This window comes from Psammomys obesus, unplaced genomic scaffold (genome assembly GCF_907164565.1).
Source record: "Psammomys obesus unplaced genomic scaffold, mPsaObe1.curated_primary_1811, whole genome shotgun sequence".
In the NCBI taxonomy this organism is placed as follows: domain Eukaryota; kingdom Metazoa; phylum Chordata; class Mammalia; order Rodentia; family Muridae; genus Psammomys; species Psammomys obesus.
The window spans coordinates 35113424-35121389 of record NW_026585644.1 but is presented as its reverse complement, the minus strand read 5'-3'; positions in this window follow the sequence as shown (position 1 = coordinate 35121389).

The following is a 7966-nucleotide window of genomic DNA, read 5'->3' as shown; positions in this document are numbered from 1 at the left end:
CACTCAGGCTACAACTGTTCAGGATACAACCTAAAATTGACACACCGACCTGGGACCAAGTGTTCAAACACATGAATTATGGGGACATTTCACACTCCAACCATGATATTCCTTTCACTTAGAAATCTGCATTTAGGGTTCTTTCATGGTCTTTCATGGTTTGGAGGCTTGTATCTTGTAGGCCGCCTACAAGAGACAGTGAATACTGTCCATTTCCTGGATGGGCCACAATTTATCTATCCACCATTTGCTAAAGGCCACTTTGGTTACTTTCAAATTTGGGCACTCACGAATGAATAAATGCTATAAAACATTGGTGCAAACCAGGCACTGAAGTACATGCCTTTCACACCAGCACTAAAGAGGCAGAAGCAAGCAGATCTCTGTGAGTTCAAGACCAGCCTGGTGTACATAGGGAGTTCCAGGACAACCAAAGCTGTGTAGAGAAACCCTGCCTCAAAAACAAACAAAAAAAAAAAAAAAACTATGGGTGCATATTTTTGTGTTAATATCAATTTCCGATTGCCTCAGAGTAAATACAAGGAAAGTGATTGCTGAATTGTTTTAGTATGAGTATGTTTGGTGTCGTAGGAAACCACCACTGTATCCTCTAAAGGCACAGCGGCAGTACCCTTTCACATCCTCGCCAGCAGTAGAGATGAAAAGTGAGTTAATGAAGATCATCTGGCTGCTAGTTGCTGTAGCAAGAACCTCACACAGCTCTTCCACCTCCATGTTTAGCTGCCGCTTGACCGCATTGCCCCTCGGACCGAGCTCATGAGCTCACCAACATTCCCACTGGCTGGATCTCAGAGTGAAGCCCTAGTACGGCTTACCCAGCTTCCTCTCTTGCTGCCTGTTCTAGCTCGAATCCTGTTGCTATGAGAAACACCATGGCGGAAAGGAACCCAGGGAGGAAAGGGTGTCCTTTGGATTACACCGTATCAATGAGGGAAGCTGAGGCAGGAACTGAAGCGGAGACCGTGGAGGAACAGTGCCTACACACTCATGTCCGGCTCACATCCAGCTCCCTTTCTTATACGTCCCAGTCCACCTGTCCAGGGGTAGCATGACCTACAGGTTCCTCCTACATCAATAATTAAGAAAATGCCCACAGGCCAGTCCGATGGAGGCTCGCTCTTCCCAGGTGTGTCAAGCTGACAGCTGATGCCATCAGTGGACTTGAATTGCTAATATCAGTTGTTAACTTGACAAGCAAACTCATAGCCCAACTTTGAAAAGATCAGTCTTTAAAAAATTGCAACAGTTCAAGTTCTCTTAAAAAATTCAAAGTCTCTTAACTATGTCCTTCTTTAAAATCCAAAATAAGTTACATGCTCTCTAATTCAAAGAGGGAAGAGCCAGGGCACACTTACAATACCCAGGGCACACTTAAAATCAGATCAAAGCAAAACCCAAGCCCATCAGTGTAAGCAGCACTCACTGAGCCTCTGTGGGCGTGCTCTGGAAGCTCTTAGCCTGTGTCCTGACCCTCACTGACCTGTGTCCAGGTGTTCAAGCTTCGCTGTACCCAAGGGCCTCCTGATGGCCTTGTCCCCTTCAGAGCAGCCCCGGGCAGCCCCAGACTCTGAGGAGTCATTAGGACCAGGTCAGGGCCTGCAGAAGAAAAGAAGAATCCTATGGCTCTCCTTTCTCTCTTCTTCCTTCCTCCCTTCTTCCTGCCACTCTCCCTCTGCCATCTTTTCTCTTTTCTTCCTCACTCCCTCTCTCCTCTCTTCTTCCTTCCTGTCTTCCCTCCTTCCTTCCCTTTTCCTATTTTTGATATGGAATTCATGTAAACCATTTCGAGTGAATAATTTGGCAGCATTTGGCAGACTCATAATGTTGTGCAAACATCACCTGTGTCTAGGTGCAGACAGTTTCATCATCCCTGAAGAAAAACCCACAGCCATTCCAGGCTTCCTGACCTTACCCTCTCCTCAGGTCCTGGCAACTGCCAGGCTATTTCCTGTGCCTTTGAGTTTATCTATTCTGGTCAGAGATTAAATGGAACCTTATGACATGTACCCTTTTATGTGTGGCTCCAAGGGGTTTTCCTGGATCCCCCGTGGAAGGAGAAAGATCAGGAACCTGTCACCTTTGCCCTCCTCCCTGTCCCCTTTTCACACATCCCCCCACCCCGTGCCTCCTACCCACAGGGATGTGGCCAGGATCATATAGTTGTTTTATTCCCCCCCCCCTTTTTTTCTAATCTCTAGTACAACACCTTAAAAGTTCACAGGTTCGGTCAACAAATTGTTCCTGACAGATGGGGCTAGTATCACAGCTACTGTGTAGGATGAGGCAAGAAGAGCTCAAATTCAAGGCTAGCTTGGGCTACAGATCAAATTCAAGGCCAATGTAGGCATTTGAGTGAGACCAGGTCTCATGATAAAGAGTAAAAAGAGTCTGGGGATACACAGCTCAGAGGTGGCTCTCTAGCCTGAAGATGCAGGGCTCTAGGTTCAGTCTCCAGTATGGGAACCAGTGAGCTTTCTGGCTAGTGGGGGCAAGAACCAGTTACTGGCCATTAAAACTGTATTAAAGCAGTGTGAGAGCCAGGGGGCCCCAGAAGAAAGGCCTTACTGAGGATCCACGTAGTTGGGGAAAGATCAGGGCTGTTTTATCCACCCGTCACCCCAGCATTCAGATCTGAGCACAGCTCCCAACACTAAGAATGGGGAAGAACAAACAGGCTAGGCATTCAAACAATTCATCTTTCAGCTAAAGACTGGGGCTGAAGAGTGGTCTATCCTGGGGAGTAGGGCACCACATCCAGAGACCTGCAAAAGGGTCAGCTCCTTCGTAGGCTGAGAGATGGTTTAGCCTAGATAAAGATGGGAGGGGGTGGGGGTGGGGGTGGGGGAAAGATGGGACCTTGAGAGTTACACAAGGAAGCGGACCTTAACTAGAGTAGAAAAAGGAATCCCAGAAGGCTTCAAGAAGACCTGCACTGTGGAAATGCATCTTCCCATCCAGACTGGAGATTACTGCTTCCAAGGGGACAGGCAGAGAGAGCTGACTTTGTTCCGGCCCTTGTGTGGCTGATGTTCCCACATTGAGCACAACATGGGTTCTTAGTATTTCCTAAGAATAATTAAGTCAGCCCAGGTGTGGTGGCACCTTTAATCCGAGCAGGTGGCTCCTCAAAGCCAGCCTGCCCTACAGATTAAGTCTCAGGGTAGCCAGGGCTACACAGAGAAGCCCTTAACCACACACATACAAGAAACACTAGATGGACTGAGCATATTAGATGGAGTGTGTGTGTGTGTGTGTGTGTGTGTGTGTGTGTGTGTGTGTGTACACAAGCACTGCCATGCCAACAATGCATATAGAGGCCAGAGGACAACTCTCAGAAGTTAGTTCTATTTTACCAACTTGTACGATCAGGGGCTCAGACTCAGGTCATCAAGCCTCTATTGACTGACTCTATTTACCAGCCTTGTAAAATCTTTTCGGATGCACGTTGGGTTTCCTTGGAATTTTTGTTTGCTCATAAACAGTATATTATACTGTCCATTTTTGGATCAATAAAACTATGGATTTATAATCCCCTTTTGGAAAAAGAAAAGAAGAACAAAGGAAAACCCCTGACCTTTGGTCAAAAAGATGCTGAGAGGAGGCCAGAGCAGAAGCAGAGAGAAAGTCAGATGTGCGTCATCACTGGTTATCTTCCAGGTAAGTACCAAGCATCCAAGGTTCATTAGACGAGGGAGGGACAGTGCTTTTACGGCCCTGGAAGGAGCCATCCAGGAATACCCAATATCCGAAGTCTTCATATCAAAGTAATGCTGGTGTGTTGGTGTCATTGGGCCAGGAGAGAAGAGTTTTAAATTTAACCTTCCCAAGCCATATACTGGGTTCCTGGTTTTGTTTTGTTGGTTTTCCAAGACTGGGTTTCTTTGTGTACCCTAAATTCAGAAATCTGCTTGCCTCTGCCTTCTGAGTGCTGGGACTAAAGGTGTGAGCCATCATGCAAGGCTTCCTGTATGTTTTAAAATAATGTCTACACTAGATCTTCAGCTGTAGTTTTTGCATGAGAAAGTGACCTCAGCAGATACTGAAAAGCCCTGGCTGAGCCCTTGTGTTGGTACTTTTATGTCAACTTGACACAAACTAGAATCACCAGAGAGGAGGGAACCTAATTAAGAAAATGCCTCTATAAGACAAGGCGATAGGTAAATCTGTATGGCATTTTCTCAATTAGTGATTGATGGGGGAGGGCCCGATCCATTGTGAGTGGTGCCTCCTAGGTTCTATAAGAAAGCAGGCTAAGCAAGTCGCAAGGAGCAAGCCAGTAAGCAGCACTCTTCCATGGCCTCTGCAACAGCCCCTGACTCCAGGTTTCTGCCCTGTTTTGAGTTCCTGTCCTAACTTCCTTCAATGATGAACAGTGATATGGAAACATAAGTCAAATAAACCCTTTCCTCCCAACTTGCTTTAGTCATAGTGTTTCATCACAATAATAACCCTAAGCAGAACAGCCTTTAAGAATTGTGTTTTGAGGATGGGAGCAGTGGTGCATGCCTATAAACCTATCACTTTGGGAGGCAGAGGCAGGCAGATCTCTGTGAGTTCGAGGCCAGCCTGGTCTACAAAGTGAGTCCAGGACAGCCAAAGCTACATAGAGAAACCCTGTCTCAAAAAAACCAAATCAAACAAAAAAGAATTGTGTTTGGAGGGAACTAAAAAAAAACAAAACAAAACAACAACAACAACAAAAACCTAACAAGGCAATGACTGTGACCTCGATCTTAACAGTCCCTTAGCCAAGAGCCTGTAGCAGAAGGTAGACCCTGAGTACCCAGATGTCCCCAGCAAAACCATTCACCAATACCAATTTCAGGGGTGGCCATGAGAGAAAGTGGGCCAGGAAGACTCTCCCAGAAGGAAAAGTCCAGGGACACAGCAAAATGAACCAGAGTTCCTTCTGGGGAGCATGTTTTCTGTCTTCAACCCCAGGCTCCCAGGCTCTAGCCTATTAAGAGAATAAAACCTTTTATGGTCAAGTGTCTGCTTACTTGGTCTGTGTCAGGCACAGCTGTATCTAATACTAGCGATGTCTCTCCATACTAGGCTCTGAGAAAGGGCCTCACATCAGTAGTTTAGGTTTAAGGTACTGGAACTTGCAGGCCCAGGAAACAGACCAGAAGGCCTCGTAATCAGTTTGTGCTTGGGCTGTGCCATGGGGACTGGGCTGTGCAGTGGCGATGGGAAAAGGCTGTGTTGGACAGACAGAGGTGGCAGAGACCATGCTGGGCGGGTAACAGCGTAGCTAAATGAGACATCCCTATTTAAAGCAGACGAGGCATGGTGTTGGGATGCATTGACACAGGGACTGAGGGAATAAAGGAGTCAAGGCTGGAAGAGGACAGCCAAAGGGGTGTACACACAGGAAAAGCTGGGACCAGCAAGCTGAGCCCTGGTCAAGAGCACTCAAGGTCAGACACGTCTATAGTATTTTATCACAAGAAAGTCCAGTGTCTGGCAATGGAGGTGGAAGTCAGGCTTAAGTGGGTGGGGAGGAGTGGGAGGTGAGACCTGGGCATCGAAATGCAGATAACTCTTAAGGCTTGGTGGTGAACCTGAGATGGGTTCTAGTTAGTGTTGGGGAAGGCTTTGTTATCTTAAAGATGGGGTGACACTATCTTCTTTACGACTGGTTGGGAAGGGCCTTTGGAAAAGTAGATGTCAATAGCAAAATCAGGAAAGGAAGCACACTGAAGAGGGTCCCCCAGAATCGGCAGCATGAGAGTCCCAGCGCCCACAGAGGAGGGAGGTACAGGGACTAGAAGGGAGAGAAGCCAATAGATGTATGAGCTACATGAGGGGAAACTGAAGAGATTCCCTGTGTTCCTGTGAAATGGGAAATGACCTCATCTGTGGACTCTGAGGCGGCTGGGGACAGTTGAGAAGGGAGGAGACAGTGCTGAGAAGCTCTTCTGAGGAATGAAGAAAGACCTGGCCAGGAAAGCACCAAGGGCAGCGTGGAAGTGAGCTGATGGTGACACGGAGGTCCCGGAGATCATGCTTTTCCCTGGAAGGCAGCTTCTCATCCAGGCTTCCTGGTTGTCGTCTGCGCTGTTGTGGTCTAATCCACCAGAGCTTCAGATGAACTTGTCTAAAACCAAACTGAGGACCCAGGCCTCCTCCCACCCCTGTTGCTTCCCAGTGTCTGTCCCTGGAACCGTCGGGAATACATTGCCACCCAACTCCATGGTTACCACCCTGCAGGCTGTTGCCAGGGTCTCCTGCCTCTTCTTTTCCTTCTCCACCTGTCCTACATCCAGGCTCCCTTTGTCTTGTAAGCGTTTCACCTCCTCTACCCTACTGTGGTTCCTGTTGCTGTGATAACTGCCATGAACTCAGGCCACTTGGAAAGGAAAGGGCTTATCTTGCTTACACGTGCATCTCACAGCCCATCCTTGAAGAGGCCAAGGTAGGAACTCGAGGCGGGAACTGAAGCAGAGGCCACGGGAGTGCAGCTTACTGGCCTTCTTTCCCTGGCTCGCTCAGCCTGCTCTCATTTATAACCTAGGCTCGACTGTCCAGCAGCGGCCCCACCCACAGTGAGCTCAACTCTCCCCCACCCAGTAGCAATCAAGAAAATGCCACACAGACATGCCTATGGGCCAGGGTGATGGGGCCAGCTCTTTAACAGAGGCACCCTCTTCCCAGGTGACTCTAGTTTGTGTCACATTGACACAAACCTAACCAGCACACCCACTTCTAGTTAGCTGCCACCTTTGAAGCTAAGTACCTAGAAATTAACTCTAATTTCCACTTACTTTGGTGGTTTCAGGTTAAATAAGACTGGTTCTGGGACGAGACCCCACCCCTCTCCAGTTTTAGGAAAGTCCCAAATGGTACCTGTACCCTACGCTTCTTTTTTTTTAAAGTGAACTTCTATCTTGTACTCCCACCCCATGAAGGCATAGGTAGAGGGTGGGGACACTAGAAGTCCCCGATCTGTTCTACTTCCTGGTGCAAAGGCTACGTGACACGGACACAAATAGTCACTTCCTACACAACAGATGCCTGTCATTCAGAGCCCTCAAGAGCACAGCTTAAAGTTCTATCTTCCCTCAAATCAGCAAATGCTCATGACAGTTGGTCACCCTGGCCTTTTTCCTTCATGTCTTTGTTCAACCGTTCTGGCTGCTAGGCACGCTTACTCGGCACTCCATCTACCACTCATTAGCCCACTTACCTTTGCCCCAGCCCTTTCCTGCACGGTGTCTGCTCTGCACCCTCCCCCACGCCACGGGTCATGTTCGCTGTCCCACAGGGACTGCCTTGAGGGCAGCTTCTGGTCTTCCTGTGAAAACACTTAACTGCAAAACAGATACACCTTATACAACACCTGTGCAAACACTGTCTTATCCAGCTGTGTCTCCAAGTCTATGTTTTGTGTAATTTTTTTTCTTGGCGCTTAGTAGGGACACAAGAATACTTTTGAGTGGATGGGAGAACTTTTCTCCCTCGTAATTGTCAGAATGAGAAGCATACCCTCTTGTTGGAGTACTAATTTTGGAAACATGGTTCACTTAGGTTTCCATGAAGAAGTATCTGTTCTCATGAATGAACAACGCCTGTCGTTACGGGTTTGTTCCATCTTTATTTGGGAAACGAATGCCTGCCTTGTACCCTGGATGAAGGTAGTGACTGTGTTTGCCAGAGTGCCAGACAGGCCGCTGCGTAAGGGCAAAGGAATTCTTCCTGGAGCTGGTATTTTCCAACACATTCAGCAACATTTGTCTCCTGGGCTGAATGAGGCCATGTATGTGAAGGCATATGGAAAGGTATGAGGCTAAAGGAAGGAGGTGCCATCTCTATAAATAACAAACCAATAGTTATTTTAGTTTATTTGCAACATGTTAATGTTTTTTTTTTCCAGTTTGGAAAATGGAATTGTTGGAATCTTCAGAAATGTTAACCTAAAAATAAACCACAGAGACAGACAGCA